Below are 18,578 nucleotides of genomic sequence, written 5' to 3'. Positions count from 1 at the left end.
TGGCCTTTATTATGTTAAAGTAGAAGTAGGTTCCCTCTATGCCCACTTTCTAGAGAGTTTTTATCATAAATGGGTGTTTAATTTTGTCAAAAGCTTTTTCTGCATCTATTGAGATGATCATATGGTTTTTATTCTTCAATTTGTTAATATGGTGTATCATATTGATTGATTTGCATATATTTAAGAATCCTTGTATCACTCAGATAAATTCCATTTGTTCATGGTGTATGATCCTTTTACTGTGTTGTTGGATTCTGTTTGCTAGTATTTTGTTGAGGATTTTTGTATCTAAATTCATCAGATATGTTGGTCTGTAATTTTCTTTTTTTTGTAGCATCTTTGTCTGGTTTTGGTATCAAGGTGATGGTGGCCTCATAGATTGAGTTTAGGAGTGTTCCTTCCTCTGCAATTTTTGGGAAGAGTTTGAGAAGGATGGGTGTTAGCTCTTGTCTAAATGTTTGATAGAATTCACCTGTGAAGCCATCTGGTCCTGGACTTTTGTTTGTTGGAAGATTTTTAATCACAGTTTCAATTTAGTTACTTGTGATTGGTCTGTTCATATTTTCTATTTCTTCCTGGTTTAGTCTTGGAAGGTTATACCTTTCTAAGAATTTGTCCATTTCTTCTAAGTTGTCCAATTTATTGACAGAGAGTTGCTTGTAGTAGTCTCTTAGGATGCTTTGTATTTCTGTGGTGTCTGTTTTAACTTTTCCTTTTTCATTTCTAAGTTTATTGATTTGAGTCCTCTCCCTCTTTTTCTTCATGCGTCTGGCTAATGGTTTATCAATTTTGTTTATCTTCTCAAAGAACCAGCTTTTAGTTTTATTGATCTTTCCAATTGTTTTCTTTGTTTCTATTTCATTTATTTCTGCTCTGATCGTTATGATTTCTTTCCTTCTGCTAACTTTGGGTTTTTTGTTCTGCTTTCTCTAGTTCCTTTAGGTGTAATGTCAGACTGTTTATTTGAGATTTTTCTTGTTTCTTGAGGTAGGCTTGTATAGCTATAAACTTCCCTCTTAGAACTGCTTTTGCTGCATCCCATAGGTTTTGGATTGTTGTATTTTCATTGTCATTTTTCTCTAAGTATTTTTTGATTTCCTCTTTGATTTCTTCAGTGATCTCTTGGTTATTTAGTAATGTATTGCTTAGCCTCCATGTGTTTGTGTTTTTTAAGTTTTTTCTGTGTAACTGATTTCTAATCTCATAGCATTGTTGTCAGAAAAGACGGTTGATATGATTTCAAGTTTCTTAAATTTACTGAGGCTTGATTTGTGATCCAAAATGTGATCCATCCTAGAGAATGTTCCATGTGCACTTGAAAAGAAATTGTAATCTTCTGTTTTGGGATGGAATGTCCTGTAAATATCAATTAAATCTATGTGGTCTATTGTGTCATTTAAAGCTTGTGTTTCCTTATTAATTTTCTATTTGGATGATTTGTCCATTGGTGTAAGTGAGGTGCTAAAGTCCCCAAGTATTACTGTGTTACTGTCAATTTCCTCTTTTAGAGCTGTTAGCAGTTGCCTTATGTTTTGAGATGCTCCTATGTTGGGTGCATATATATTTACAATTATTATATCATTTTCTTTGATTGATCCCTTTATCATTATGTAGTGTCCTTTCTTGTCTCTTGTAACATTCCTTATTTTAAAGTCTATTTTATCTGATATGAGTATTGCTACTCCAGCTTTCTTTTGATTTCCATTTGCATGGAATATCTTTTTCCATCCCCTCACTTTCAGTCTGTATGTGTCCCTAGGTCTGAAGTCGGTCTCTTGTACACAGCATATATATGGGTCTTGTTTTTGTATCCATTCAGCAAGTCTGTGTCTTTTGGTTGGAGCATTTAATCCATTCACGTTAAGGTAATTATCGATACATATGTTTCTATTACCATTTTCTTAATTGTTTTGAGTTTGTTTTTGTAGGTCTTTTTCTTCTCTTGTGTTTCCTTTAGCATTTGTTGTAGAACTGCTTTGTTGGTGCTGAATTCTCTTAGCTTTTGCTTGTCTGTAAAGCTTTTGATTTCTCCATGAAATCTGAATGAGATCCTTGCTGGGTAGAGTAGTCTTGGTTGTAGGTTCTTCCCTTTCATCATTTTAAGTATATCATGCCACTTCCTTCTGGCTTGTAGAGTTTCTGCTGAGAAATCAGCTGTTAACCTTATGGGAATTCCGTTGTATGTTATTTGTCGTTTTTTCCTTGCTGCTTTCAATAATTTTTCTTCATCTTTAATTTTTACCAGTTTGATTACTATGTGTCTCAGCATGTTCTTCCTTGGGTTTATCCTGTATGGGACTCTCTGTGCTTCCTGGACTTGGGTTGCTATTCCATTTCCCATGTTAAGGAAATTTTCGACTATAATCTCTTCAAATATTTTCTTGGGTCCTTTCTCTCTCTCTTCCCCTTCTGGGACCCCTATAATGTGAATGTTGTTGCATTTAATATTGTCCCAGAGGTCTCTTAGGCTGTCTTCATTTCTTTACATTCTTTTTTCTTTATTCTGTTCTGCAGCAGTGAATTCCACCATTTTGTCTTCCAGGTCACTTATCCGTTCTTCTGCCTCAGTTATTCTGCTGTTGATTCCTTCTAGTGTAGTTTTCACTTCAGTTATTGTATTGTACATCTCTGTTTGTTTGTTCTTTAATTCTTCTAGGTCTTTGTTAGACATTTCTTGCATCTTCTCGATCTTTGCCTCCATTCTTTTACCGAGGTCCTGGATCATCTTCACTATCATTATTCTGAATTCTTTTTCTGGAAGATTGCTTATCTCCATTTCATTTAGTTGTTTTTCTGGGGTTTTATCTTGTTCCTTCATCTGGTACATAGCCCTCTGCCTTTTCATCTTGTCTGTTTTTCTGTGAATGGGGGTTTTGTTCCATAGGCTGCAGGATTGTGGTTCTTCTTGCTTCTGCTGTCTTCCCTCTTGTGGATGAGTCTATCTAAGAGGCTTGTGGAAGTTTCCTGATGGGAGGGACTGGTTGTGGGTAGAGCTGACTGTTTCTCTGGTGGGCAGAGCTCAGTAAAACTCTAATCTGCTTGTCTGCTGATGGGTGGGGCTGGGTTCCCTCCCTGCTGGTTGTTTGGCTTGAGGCAACCCAACACTGTAGCCTACTCGGGCTCTTTGGTGGAGCTAATGGCAGACTCTGGGAGGGCTCATGCCAAGGAGTACTTCCCAGAACTTCTGCTTCCAGTGTCTTTGTCCCTTGGTGATCCACAGCTGCCCCCTGCCTCTGCAGGAGACCCTCCAACACTAGCAGGTAGGTCTGGTTCAGTCTCCTATGGGGTCACTGCTCTTTCCCCTGGATCCTGATGTGCACACTACTTTGTGTGTGCCCTCCAAGAGTGGAGTCTCTGTTTCCTCCAGTCCTGCCAAAGTCCTGCAATCAAATCCTGCTAGCCTTCAAAGTCTGATTTTCTAGAAATTCCTCCTCCTGTTACCAGACCCCCAGGTTGGGAATCCTGACGTGTAGCTCAGAACCTTCACTCCAGTGGGTGGACTTCTGTGGTATAAGTGTTCTCCAGTTTGTGAGTCACCCACCCAGCAGTTATGGGATTTGATTTTATTGTGATAGCGCCCCTCCTACAATCTCATTGCGGCTTCTCCTTTGTCTTTGCATGTGGGGTATCTTTTTTGGTGAGTTCTAGTGTCTTCTTGTCAGTAATTGTTCAGCAGTTAGTTGTGATTCTGGTGTTCTTGAGAGAGGGAGTGAGATCATGTCCTTCTACTCCACCATCTTGAACCAATCTCCCCTCCTGCATACATTTCTGAAACTGTTTGAAAAGTCTAAGAGTATAGTCTACAGAAAAAAGCAAAGGCCCTCAGAAGAACTGGCTTTTCCCCTTTAGCACTTTGCCCTAGTCAAGAAGCCATGAAAAAAAAAGTGTTGTTTATAGGGTCAGAATCAATGTTTTAAGAAACTCTCTGTAGAAAACCATTATATACATGAGTACCAAATTCAACTAAGCAGTTGCCAAGCAGGTATTTATTTTGTCAGTGCATTTGATAAGTTTTAGATACTCACTAGTAACTTTCCTGAGTCTTCCTTGACAACAGATTTTGCCCTATTATGCATGTTTAGATGTGGTAAGTCATGGCTATATAGGATGTAATTAAAATGTTCTAGGAGCACTGAAAATTCCAGTTCCTCTATTCAAGGGGTCACCTTACATGAACCAATCCTAACTGAATAATAGTTTCTTTCCATCTGTGTGACATGACTTCTATGAAAATACACCCCCCAAATAAGGTTTGCCACATCTCTTCTCCCCATTGTCCCAACTTCTATTTTACAAATGAATTTTGTATAAATCCCTGACAAGATCCCTCATGTCACAAAGCTCGTTTGTGTTTTTTAGCACTGAACATCTAAAATCAATTTCATTCACATTTGATCAGGGTGCAAATGTAATATCATGCATACATTAGACTTTCAAAGTGAGACAAAACTGTACCTTCCATTTATTCTTTATAATTTTCTCTACATTTTGTGTTAAAAAGTGATATATTTTATATAAGAGAATAACGAGATACTTCTTGAGGCAATGCACTGTGAATCCCAACTGCTTTGTAGACTAAAATCTGTCAACTTTTCCCTGGATCTAGTTGTGCCAGGATATACTTGTCACCTCGTCCAGCAACTTATAAAAGATAAGGCCCTAAGCATGAAAGCAAACAAGGAGAAATCTTTATTATTTTGCCAGGGAACACAGTTCAAAGCACATCTATTTATGCATGGCTTTAAACAGCCTTACTTGGTTTCTCATATATCAACACTTCAATGACTACCTTCTGTACTCTGCCACCCTGACGTGAATTTTTTAAAGTGTATTTCTTAAAACAGAACAGAGAATTTGATGTAATGTGTATATACGAATATACTGGCTATGAAATAACTGAAAGCATCACAGCTATTTATTGAAGCTAGGTACACTTACATGAGTCACCTCTCTTCTCACAAATGACTACATATGAAAATTTCCTAAAAATTCAAAGGCCAGATAATATAGACTTATTTGTTATAATAACTAACATATAGATGCTTATTGGAAACAGTAATAAGGTACACTGAGAAGCATCAGAAAGTGTGAAAATTTGTATTAATATTACTTTAGTATGCTGGAATCAAAGGGCACTACCTTTCCATGACTTGCCTGTTTTGAAAAATCATATGGAAGATATAACTCAGTATTCATCCTCAGGGGGAGAAAAATTAGTTTTAAATTCCAGGAAGGGCACTGAGGAAGAGTTGGCTTGATGAAGGCAGATAAAGTATCTTAGGTAAATTCACTAGGCAGGCTGTTTAACTTCACCCACCAATGCAGCAATCATCATTATAATTCATTATCATTATAGACGTGAAGGACCAGCTCCCCTTTTTACTTGCTGAGTGCTCTCAGACAAATGATATAACCTCTCTTTGTCTCAGTTTTCAATCCCATCCCCTGCCCTCAGGTTCAAATGAAATATTCTTTGGCCATAGTTTGAAAACTGTTTAAGTCTATATAAATGTAAAGACTTGATATTCCTATGATTATTTTCATCAATCATGTAATAATGATTACAATTATTCAGTATTCACCATGAATAGGTACTGTTCCAAATGGTTTACATGGATTATCTCATTTAATTCTCACTACTTCATGAAGTAGGTATTATTATTTTCCCCATTTGACAGATGAGCAAACAGTCTCAGGATGTTTAAGTAATTTTTCCAAGGTCTCATAGTAGTAGAGCCAAGATTGGACCCCTAGCACCCTGATTTAAAGCCTGCATTATTAAAGAACGTTATAGCATGAAAAGTGGCTGCAAATTCTAGCAGAGGATTCTAATGAAGATATGATGGTTATTTGTAGCTCTACATCTATCCCTTAAGTTCAGAAGGTCACAGGACAAATGCTCCCCTGAAAAGGCAGAAAAGTGTCTAATGTTAACAAAATTTAAATTGGTTGATAATATCAGTTTCTACAAATTGGGACAACCTGAAGCAGGTGTTCTATTAATTTATCACTTCAATCTAGAATTTTCAGACACATGAAGCATAAATCTTTCTCGGGTGTGGGAGTGGAGATGGGAGTCTAGCTTAAACTAGTCAATGCATTTTTCTGCATAACCATGTGGCTGGATACAACTAACTTTTATGATAATGAAGAGAACTTGGGAAAATGGAAATGTACAGAAAACTCAAAAACACCATGTAACTTATTATTTTCACTTTCTTTCCTTACCCAACCTGATTACCAGAGCTGATAAAATGGACTGATTCAAGTTTTCCCTTCTCTCTTAACATCTGCAAATATGGGGAAGCTCAAGGAACAGTATTAACTAGAATCAGCAAAAAGCAAATGGAAACCATTCAAATCATCTGGATAATCTATAAACTACTAAGAGTTTCTTCCCTTTATATTCCAGATTACTTACTACCTATCTCTATTCCTTCACATGGCTGTATATGTTCCTGCCATTTATATACGTAGAGTATCACTTGTAATTTCCTTTTCCCTCACTGGATTGCAAATCCCTAAAGGGTAAAGACTATAACATTGCCCAGACTACCATGATCTCTATCCACTGCTTTGGTAGATATTCTGAATCACAGAATTTGCTAACCTGACACTTAACATGTCACAGCAGTTATTTTTACCTATGTGTTATATCATTGCCAGCAGCAGTTGTCATGCAGTAGTCAGGAATACAGGAAAGTTCCACACTAGGAAGTCAGCTATTTTTACCCAGATTCCCCTGAATCTTTTTCACCCTTTGAATGACACTGAAATAATCTGCCTATATTATTGCCTGAATAAGGAACCTGAAGACCCCAGTACATTTTCTTGATTTACTCCCAACTCAGTATAACTCTAGATAACTGTTTTTCTCTATGGAAGAAGTCAATTCTAACCCCAAATCCCCCAACAGTCCTGAATGTGAGCGGACAGATTACTTATACAATCCCTTAAATCTTCTGATAAGCAACCATATCAAAACTTTATAATCTATTTGGTTTATCTATTCCAAAATGTTTGTGCATGAAATTCCTCATCTTTAAAATAAATTTGATATCCTAAAAATTAGAGAAACACCTAAAATGTTTATGGCATGCTGAAATGGAAGAAAACTTGCTTTTCATCAGCCTGAATTACTACTGGTTTAGAAAATAAATCATAACTTAATTTTGACCATAATACAATTTAAAATGGAAAAATATCTTAAAATAAGATTGAATCTGTATGGTGAAAACATAAAATCTGAATGTAGGTGTTCCACTTATTTACTCAAAATATGTTTACTGAGAACCTACTATGAGCCAGGCACTAGTGTTAAACAAGACAGATAAAGTCCATGACTTCATGGGATTTACATGTTAGAGGAGAGAAATAATTAACAAATTTGGGCTTTATTCCAAATATGTCAGAATGAAACTAATCAAGACTTTAACAGAAAATACTGGGTGGTGGTTGGGGGATGGGGGAAACAGAGGAACAAGTTAAATGATGTAATAAGTAAACACAGATAAATCCAGAATACGGGACATTCTATAAAACAAACATGTGGTCTTTTCCAAAAATTACATGAGAAAAAATGAAGACTGCTCTAGAAAAAAAAGAAGATTTAAAGAGACATAATTAAATGCCATGCATGAACCTTGATTTTATCCCAGTTCAGTAAAAAACAGGTATATGAGGTTTCTTTTTAGAGTGATGGAAATGTTCCAAAATTACATTGTGGTGATGGCTGCACAACTTTTGTAAATTTGCAGTAAGTCATTGACTATTACATTTAAAATGAATAATTTTCACGGTGTGAAAACTATACCTAAATAAAGCTGTTAAAAATGATTTTGAAGGGACACCTAGAGATATCTAATATTGATAAGTATTAGATGACATCAGGGAATTATTTTTAATTACCTTAAATATTATAATGTTAAGAGTATGGAAGATAATTCCCTTATTTTTAGGAGATGCAAGCTGAAGAAATTGCATATGAAGCATCATGAGTTCTGTAACTTACTTTCAAATTGTACAGCAAAACAAAGGAAGCAAATACAGCAAAATGATAAAAGTTTTTGGCTCTAGGTTATGAGTGTATAGGTGTTCACTGCAAAAGTCTTTCAAGTTTTCTATGTGCCTGAAAATTTCATAATAAAAAGTTGGAAAATACATTAATTTTTGTTTTTTGGGTTTTTTTTTTTTTGGCAGTACGTGGGCCTCTCACTGTTGTGGCCTCTCCCGTTGCAGAGGACAGGCTCCGGATGCGCAGGCTCAGTGGCCATGGCTCACGGGCCTAGCCGCTCCGCGGCATGTGGGATCTTCCCGGACCGGGGCATGAACCCGTGTCCCCTGCATCAGCAGGCGGACTCTCAACCACTGTGCCACCAGGGAAGCCCATACATTAATTTTTGAGAGAAAAAGAGAGAGCCATTGGAAGATATGAGGTAAGGAATGATAATGATCTGTTATTTTTGGCCATCTTAGCAAACAAATTGGACCTTCTTACTGTATGATTTGATCAGTTAGACAGAAATCTCTCAATTGCTGAAGGCTGAGTAAATTGACTGCATTGGAAAATAACTGATTATGAAATCACAAATAGACTTGGCCTAATGTCCTGTCTGTAGCAGTATAAACAATGTTCATGCAACTCACCTTTCCATTCCATTTCCTATCTGTTCCGCCTTTTACATTTCAATTTTGGCTGGTTTACTTTTGTTGTGGCCAACACATAAAGTCAAGGATCCCTATACTCTTGGCATAAAAACCAAAGATCCTAAATGAGTCTATGGGCTCCAACCTAAATAATCCTGGTCACTGCTTATTTCCTCAACCTTATCTTCTGCCCCACTCATCCTCCTCCCTCTCTGTGCTTCAAACTCAATGGTCTTCTTTCAGTATCTCTGATGTGCCATATTCACTCTACCCAGGGCCCCTGCAAGTACTATTCTCCCTCCCTAAGTGCAACTTGAATATCATTTATTTAGCGAAGTCTTTTCTGATGTCCTTGAAAAAGTTCAGTCTGACAATTATGCTCTTATAGAACTTTGTGCTTTTTCTTTTAATATTCATTACAATGAATATTATCTAATTATTTGTGTAATCATTTGTTTAATACCATTTCTACTCACTAGATTATGAGTTCTATAAGGAAAAGATCTATGTGTATTGTGTTCACTACTGAAGCTCTTAAAAAAAAACATTAGCATAGAAACCTGCTACTCTTTCATTTGAACCAATAAAAACCACCTGTCTTAACCCTATTTCCCCTTTTATCTACTGCTCCATTTCTCTGTTGTTCTTTTTTATTACAACTCCTGGAAAGAGCTGTTTACAGTAAGTCCCTTACCTACGAACGAGTTCCATTCTGAAAGCGCATTCGTAAGTCCAACAAAGTCAGTCCTAGGTACCCAACTAACACAATCGGCTATATAGTACCATACTGTAATAGGCTTATAATACTTTTTACATAAATAGTACATAAAAAACAAACACAAAAAATAAAGAAAACATTTTTAATCTTATAGTAAAGTACCTTGAAATGTATAGTGGCTTGAAATAAAAATACTGTACTACTGTACTCTATGCAGTATTATACAGTAAAGTACACAAAAGCACAACCATTTGGAGAGGGTGCACGCATGTGACAATTGTACGCCAGACACGTGAACTTATGTGATTGTACATGTGAACGCATTTTCACATCTTTGAAAGTTTGAAACTTGAAGTTTCATACGTAGGGGACTTACTGTATACAGTTTTCAACACTTCTCTTCCCATTCTCTCTTGAACCTACACCCATGGGACTTTCACCTCAACCACTCCATCAGAACTTTTGTTGTCCAGGTCATTAATTACCTCCATGCCACTAAGTCTAATGATGAATTCTCATTTTTATCCTAACTTCATCAATCAGCATCAATTGACAGACTGGATCACTCACTCCCTCCTCCTGGAAACACTTACCTCAAATGGCTTCCAAGATTACAAACATTCAGTTTTCCTCTCACTTTTCCAGCTGCTTCTTTCCAATCTGCTTTCCAGGTTCTTCCACTTTGACCAAAGATAAGAAATGAGATAATATTTGTTAAAGTCCTTGCATAAGTTTGCAGTATGTTTTAGGTTATAGAACTAAAACTTAAGTACAAAAAAAAATCTAACCAAATTTGAAGAGGTATGCTGACCAGAAGAAAAGGTTCTTTTATTCAGGCAAAGTAATAACCCTCCTTAAAAGGTTATGATTAGCACTTTCTCACCATTCCAGTTATTTATTCAACTGTAAATATCTACTATAAGTAACTACAGATTATTCCCTGCTTTTATACTTTTCCTTTTCCTGCCTATAATTGGTCACCTAATGTATTCCTTCCTCATTGCCAATTGACAATCCTCTACCTTCAAAGGAATCTTTGTTCTGAAACCCAATTTCTTTAAACAAAATTTTTCCCCAACACCTGGACTCCTATTTTATATTTCTATAGTGCTTTGAAATTTACAAAGTAAGTTAATAAAAGAGCAATATTGTGGTAAATTTTATGAAATAATTTAACAACCCAAAACAGTCTAAGGAATAAATTAATTTTCTACTTTTTTTGGTGTCCCTAAGCTTTGATGACCAACACAGACTGACCAACATAAACCTTTCTGAGAGCAATAATAGATATTACTCTAAGACACTAACTCAAAGTGTGGTCCCAGGACACATGGGAGCCTCCAACAACCTTTCAAGTTGTCTGCAGGCTTCTCTTTTTTCCAACTATGTTATTTGTGTGAGGCCTATTTTTTTTTCATATACTTCAACCAAAACATCATATCAAAACAAATTGTAGAAACAGATATGAGAATAATTAAGTTAGCATTAAATAGATTTAAAAATGTAAACTAATACATGTCTGTTCATTAAATACTTTTAATTTTGAAAATATAATTACTTTTCACAAAATGTTATCTAGTTAAAATTTAATGGTCTTATTATTGGTATTTTAAAATGGATTAATAATATTTTTAAAATTTCTCAGTTTTAGTTTTTAATACCATAAATATAAATAACTATTATATATCAGATATTCTTGACCACATAAACAAACCTTCTTTGGGTCTTCAGTAATTTCTAATAGTGTAAAGGAATCCTTAAACCAAATGGTTTGACAACTACTCCTCTGAGAAAATGTTTCTTGATGTGTGTCCACTGACCATCTGCATCAGAGCTATCTCAGATACTTGATAAAAATATAGATTTCTGGACTCCATATAAGACCTACTAAATCATAACTTCTGGGGTCATGAACTTACATTTTTACCACGGCCTTCAGGTGATTCTTATGCACACTAATGTTAGAAAAATCTAATAAAGAAGTTTATAGACTTTGGAGTCTGATGGATTCAAACTCTAATTCTGCCACTTCCTGTTTGTCACCCTAGCCTATACCACTCTCTACGAACCGATTTCCTGCTCTTACTTTCCCCTCACCCCATCTCCTGAATCCTCTTCCAACTGCATATCCTCAGTTAAATAGTTCCTGATTTCCAGAGTAAGCTGGAAAATTTCTATGTAAGAGGTATTTAGGGGCAGCAATCTGGTTCTTAGAGAAAGTTAGGAACTCAAAAGTTGCACTTCCATAGGAAGCACATTGCTTTTACTTAGATTGTTTCATTTGGGGCAGCTATGTGGAGACGATAAGATTTTGGAGGGGGTAATATCACCTAGGCTACACCTCAGCATTACCACTTACCTATTTGCTTCTGCTGGTGAACAAGGAAGACCTCAGAGGATTTTATTTTCTATTCTTCACCTTGGAGCACATAGCACAGTGAAGATGGCAGCCATTTGGTCTTTCCTTGGCCCTGCCCCAAGTTGGTTATCCTTACAAAGCTGTCGTCCACTCCCACTACGTTCACTGTGATTTGCATACACAGTTCTGACCAATCAGAGGTCTGAAACTGGTTTCAGATGTCACTGGTTTACCCAGTTAACAGAAATCTAACAGAAATCTGTGAAATTTTGCCCAGCAGTGAACAATCACTTTAAGAACCATAGGCTTATTTAAATATAGAAAAAATTTCTGTAGAACAGTGCTATTCAAGGTATAGTCCACTAAAGCACAAGCTCAGAATCATATAGGTCATTTTTTAAAAAATGCAGAGCCCTATGCTTCATCCCAGACCAAGTATTATCATAGTCTCTGGGAGTAAGAACTCCGAATTTGTAATTTTAATAATTTCCTCAGGTTATTATGGTAGAAAGTACAAAAACCATTGTCATGTGGAAATTTCAACAAGGAACAATAAAAATAAGAGGAAACATAAGCATATTCTGTATCACCACCTAGTTCTTTAATTGATAGTAAATGGATAAATGATGTCACCCACATGCTTTTCCATATAGACATAATATTTGCTTCAATCTATGTAAGACTTTATACTATTCTATCAGTGTGCCAGTAGTACGAGGATGAGGGAGGCTAATTCACACTAACAAAAGTCACACTATATCAATGTATAAATCAGATGCCCATCCATTAGTTTATAATTGGAAATATTGTAAACACAGGAATGTTCAGTTTGATAACCAGCATATCCTGAATCTATTAGATAATACATGTACAAAACAAAATTATAATCATAAATTACCATGGTGAGCCTGGAATCATTAAAAAAAAAGAGTCAGTAGATATTCTTAATGATTACTGCCTCAAGATTTAATCTGGTATACCTACGAATCTCCACCATTGGGTTGGGGACTAGAGTATTCCAATCTGATCAGGGCACTCTCTTTCCTAGCCATTTCTGTAAACTCACAGCTAGTTCTATGATTTTCCCTAGTGTAGTAATTTACTTTCTGATAATTCAGTCTTCCATTAACTGATTAGATTTTACCTTTTCAATTTATGAACACATTATATTCATGCCTCCCTGAAGCTCAAGCAAAACTTTGAGTATTTCCAAATTGAATTATCTACTCACAAGCAGGCTCTTGGGTTAATTTTGCAGGTGGCTTATCTTCTATGGCTTTTAATTTTTCTCAACTTCACCTTGAGTTTTTGACCCCATTGCACAGAAAAAAGACAAAACTATGGAAACAATAAAAAAAAATCAGTGGTTGCCAGGGATGGGGCTGTGGGGGAGGGAGATGAATAGGCAGAGCACAGAGGATTTTTAGGGCAGTGAAAATACTCTGTATGATACTATAATGGTGTATACATGTCATCATACATTTATCCAAACCCACAGAATATACAACACCAAGAGTGAACCCTAAGGTAGACTTTGGGTAATTATGATGTGTCAGTGTAGGTTCATCTTTGGTTTAAAAAAATACCATTCTGGTGAGTGATGTTGATAACGGGGGAAGCTATGCATGTGTGGAGGGCAGAAAGTATATGGGAAATCTCTGTACTTTTCTCTCAATTTTGCTGTAAACCTAAAACTGCTCTAAAAAATAGTCTTAAAAAAAGACATTCCAAATGAAATTACTATAAATGATAAGCATGCCATACCATCTTTCCCAAAAGATGTTCAGCCATATTGGCATTTCCATCTTTTTACATCTCTACTCCACTTTGTCTGGTCTTGTTTTTGCTTTTTTTGATCTTATCTTAACCTTCTAAACAAATGAGATGATTCCTTTCCTGCCAACCCAATGCAATTCTTCTATGTGGGCACTCATTCTTATCTGAAGATTTTTTAAAAGGTCTAAAATATTGTGTTTTTCACTAGCTGATAATCAACATTTATTATTTAACGAAGACTGTATTTATAATTCATTTATCTAGGAAATTCTTTTTTCAGTCTTTGTTTAGACCTCATAGATTGTGGAAGTATTTCAAAAGAGCAACTTGAGGAAAGCTAACCTTGTTGTTACTTCAAAGTTATGGAAGCTCATTATGAAACTTTTATTCAAAAGTATTAGTTATAAAAAGCAAAAACAGTAAAATTAGTATTAAAATGCATGAATATGTGGTAAATTGAGAAGGACCTTGGATTTAGAAAAGGGTTCTAATGCTGCATCTTAGCTATACTAGTTGTAAAACCTTAGGCTATTATTTTAGCCTCTGTGAGCCCAGTCTTCACATTGACAAAATAAGAAAAGTTGTCTCTGTCTATTTTATGGGTTTGGGTGAAAATCAAATAAGGTAACATATGTGAACATACTTCAAAAAGGTAAATGTTACAGGCTGATGTAATTTCATATTCTTATAATTGTTAGTATTAAGAATTATCAAGATATCATGAGGACATAAAGGGAGGACCTATGACAAATTTGGAAATTAAAGTATATCTGAGTGACATTACACACACACACACACACACACACACACAACACACACACACACACACATACAATGGTAAGATCTTAGGAGGGTGCTATAAAAAATACAGATTGCTATGCAAATGTTGTGCATCACGTATACCCCACTTGCATACATATTATTATTTACTCTTTTTTGTGTCCAGTCCATCTTCCACACTGCTAACTCTAGTCACCTTTCTTTAAAGTTGGCCACTCCTTAATGCTTATTTAATTAGAGTTGAATTCCTTAGTTTGGCAGAATGACCCTGATTTTGAGCTTCTCCAAACTCATTTCTCCTTAACTTTCTTCCTCTTATTCTCTCTTCTTCCTCCATGTATCACTGAAATCCCTATGCTTCAGCCACATAAAATACCTCACTATTCCTCAAATATTCCAGTATCTTTCCTAACTCTTTGACTTTGTACAAACATGTTGTTTCCTTTGCCTAAAATACCTTTCTTTTAATCCCCAACTTTCTAGATCCTCCTAGCAGGAAACAATTTCTTTCTCCTTTATGTTGCCATGGCATGTTCACTAACTCATTCAGCCAATATTTACTGAGTGCTTACTATGTGCCCAGCACTGTGCTAGAAAATGCCGGTGACATTACAATACAATCACGGTCCCTAAACTCATAGATTTTAGGACCACTCATATTAAATAAATAACCTACAAATAACTATAGAATTAAAACTGTGATAGTGCTATAAAGAAAATGCATAGGGTTTGATAATAGCACATAGCTAGTACTTAGTAAATGGGATCAGGGAAGACCTCTCTTTGAAAGAGGGATTTAAAATAAGACTTGAAAGATGAATAGTCATGAGCCAGGTAAAGAGGATGAGGGCCAATTCAAAGCAGAAGGAAAAACATATATGAAGGTACTGAGACAGGAATGGGCTTGGCTCCATCAAGAAACAATAGGCTAATATGACTGGAGGGTAATGATTAATGGTGATGGTGGCATGGGATAATGCTGAGGAAATGGGCAGGAGCATGATCATGAAGGACCTTATTGACAATATTAAAGATTCTGAACTTTGTCCAACAACTCATGGGAAAAGTTCTGAAAAGAGGAGAAATAGAGACATGCTCATATGTGTATTTTAGAAAAATCATTCTCTCTACTATGTGGAAAAGAGATAGGAGATAAGATTGGATACAGAAGGAATGTTAGTCTAGGTGAGATATGACGGTTAGTTGGACTAGATTGGGGTTAGAATGCTATGGCTCTTGAATAACACACTTAACTGGGCAACATATTGTACATCAAATGTGGAACCACTGAAAAATTTAAGCAGGGAAGTGACGTTATCCTATATTCATTTTTAAAAGATCACTTTGCCCCACGTATGAAGAAATGATATTTTGGTTTAAGAAGGAATACAGGAGTCCAAGTATGATAATTTGGATGGAGTGGTGGCAGTCGATGAAGATAGTCTGGACTAGGATGTTGGCACTAGAGTAGGAGACAAATGAGCAGATATGAGATACTATTTTGGAGGTAGAAGCAAGAGGACTTGGTGACTGATTGGATATGGGGTAAGGGAGAAAATGAAATCAAGGATAACTACCAAGTATCTGGAATTCATTAGACAGAGGTGCCATTTATTGAGATGGGGTCACTAAAGAAGATTAATAGTAAAAGGTGGGTGAGCAAATTCATTTCTGTACATGTTAATTTTGAGATATCTGCTAGACAGACATCCAAATAGAGATTTTGAATAGGCAGTTGATTATGAGTCTGGGGCTCCAAGGATGCACACTTAGCTGTCTACCTGATATTGATACTTCAGACTCTGAAGACTTGTAGACTTGAAGCATACTTGCAGACTCTGACACTACATGGAGAATTTCTTTAGGGTAGCAATAATGATTAATTCATCTATTGTTTCCTGTGGTATCAAACACATAAGAAATGCTTGATATATCTGTTTATTTGAATTAAATTATGTAGTCAATTTCAGTCACTGTTTCATCACAACTCTAAACACATAATCAATGCTATACAAAAAACAATATTCAGTAACCCATATGTTTTGTCTTTACATGACAAGTGGTAGTTTAACATGTTTTTTGAATGAATTGGCATAACTCAATAGATATTCTATCACTGGGCTTTTGGAATTAGAAGTGCTTGGAACACAAATTCTCATAAAAATACACACATGTTAGAAATTCCGGCTATGGCTAGGTGAGGAGGTTAGGAAATCTTTCCCAAAAACACTATAAACCTGGACAAAATTTAAAAAGCAACCATTTCAGCACTCTGGAAATTGACCAAAAGTATATATCCATCTGAGGAGTGTTTATTCCTGAAACATCGCTGACCTTGGAGTACAAAGAGTGGGAATCTGTGACATTAGGACCTGGAGCTGCTCCCATACCCTCCCCCCTCCAGTTCATTCAGCACAGAGGTTCTGTCAGGACTTATACACTAAAAACCACAAAACATTGCTGAGAGAAATTAAAGAATATCTAAATAAATAGATATGTCATGCTCTTAGATAAGAAGACTCAATGTTATCAAGATAGTAATTCATCCTCAATTGATGGATAGACTAAATGCAACACCTATCAAAGTCCCAGCTGGCTTCTTTGCAGAAACTGATATTGATGAGCTGATCTTAAATTTCATATGGAAATACAAGGGGCCAGAATAGCCAAAACAAACTTGAAAATGTGGAACAAAATTGGAGGACTCACACTTCCCAATTTCAAAACTTAAGATAAAGCCACAGTTAATCAGACAGTGTAGTATTGGCCCAAAGATAGGCATACAGATAAGTGGAACAGAATTCAAAGTTCAGAAATAAATTCTAACGTTTATGGTCAGTAGATTTCCAACAAAGGTACCAAGACAATTCAATGGGGGAAAGGATAGTTTTTTTCGACAAAGGAGTTGGGAAAACTGGATACCCACATTTAAAAAAAAAAAAATAGAGAGGGAATTCCTTGGCGATCCAGTGGTTAGGACTCGGTGCTTTCACTGCTGAGGGCACAGGTTCAATCCCTGGTTGGAGAACCAAGATCCCGCAAGCTGCATGGTGCGGCCAAAAAAAAAAAAAAATTAGAGAAAGAAATTAGACCCTTAATTCGTACCATATACAAAAAATTAACTCAAAATGGATCACAGACTCAAATTTAAGAGCTAAAATATATAACTTCTAGTAGAAAATATTTGTGACCTTGAGTAGGGCAGAGAGTTCTTAGATACAATATTGAAAGCATTATACATAGAAGAAAAAAATGATCAATTTGAATGTATCAACTTTCACTCCTCAAAAGTCACCAATAAGAAAATAAAAGTACAAGCCACAGACTAAAAGAAAGCATTTGCAAATGATAGATCTAATAAAAAGCTTGTAGATCCACAGCCATGGCCAGTCCAGGGGCTGCTTTCTGCTGTCTGGGTGCCTTGTCTGGAGTGGGGGCCTTAGGCCTGGCCTCGTATGGGGCACACTTAGCCTAGTTCCTGGATGCCTACAGGAAGGAGCTCTTTCACAAGACCAACAAACCCCACTTTTTACACAGCCTGGCCCTGCTAGGGGTGCTCCTGTGCAGAAAGTCCCTCTGCGCAGGGTTACTGCTAGCTTCTGGAACTACCTTTTTCTGCACCAGCTTTAACTACCAGGCTCTGAGTGGACACCCCAGCGCCCATACTTTGGCCCCTGTGGGAAGGAGCCTGCTACTCTTGGGCTGGCTTGCCTTGGCTCTTTGAGTTTCCTTGTGTTTAATTTCTGGGGACATTTTTTAGAATTGGAGCAGGGATGGGATTAAAAGAGAAAGGCAAATTAAAAATATAATAATAAAATAAGAAGCTTTTATACAGAATATTTGAATAACTCTTACAACTCAATAATTATTAGGAAGACAAAAACCTAATTAAAAATAGGCAAATGATTTGATTAGACATTTCATCAAACAAGTTATGAATAGCTGAAAAGGATATGAAAAGATATGCAACATCATTAGTCATTAGGGAAATGTAAATCAAAATCCCAATTAGAAACTACTACATATCCACTAGAATGGCTATAATAAAAAATACAAATGGTACTAAGTGTTGGGGATGCAGAGAAAGCAGACCACCTGTGCATTGTTAGTGGGAACATAATATGGTACAGACACTTTGGAAAATACTTTGCAGTTTCTTAACAAGTTAAACATAAATTTATCATATAATAGCCATTTTACTTTTAGGAATCTAACCGTAAGAGATAAAGATATATGTTCAAAAATATATGTCCACACAGAGGCATGTTGTAACTATTCATAGTAGTAGTATCCATAAAA

General features: G+C 36.1%; 1 protein-coding gene and 1 pseudogene across 2 annotated transcripts in view; one reads left to right on the top strand and one right to left on the bottom strand.

The window, feature by feature from the left end:
- FAM133A (family with sequence similarity 133 member A) overlaps positions 1–12,990 on the bottom strand; it is a gene marked incomplete at its 3' end in the record, with an annotated part of 31,583 nt that extends 18,593 nt beyond the window's left edge. The window contains exons 1-2 of the mRNA XM_079727797.1: positions 12,955–12,990; positions 9,958–10,044 (exon numbers count right to left, since the gene is read on the bottom strand). The remainder of the gene's footprint in view (positions 1–9,957; positions 10,045–12,954) is intronic.
- A 4,671-nt stretch (positions 12,991–17,661) lies between these two features.
- LOC307068966 (transmembrane protein 256-like) lies at positions 17,662–18,003 on the top strand (annotated as a pseudogene). The gene has a single exon. The product of its transcript is annotated as a transmembrane protein 256-like (transcript).
- Positions 18,004–18,578: the final 575 nt, after the last annotated feature.

Source organism: Hyperoodon ampullatus (genome assembly GCF_949752795.1).
Source record: "Hyperoodon ampullatus genome assembly, chromosome: X".
Taxonomy (NCBI): Eukaryota; Metazoa; Chordata; class Mammalia; order Artiodactyla; family Ziphiidae; genus Hyperoodon; species Hyperoodon ampullatus.
This window is presented reverse-complemented; position numbering and strand designations above follow the sequence as displayed.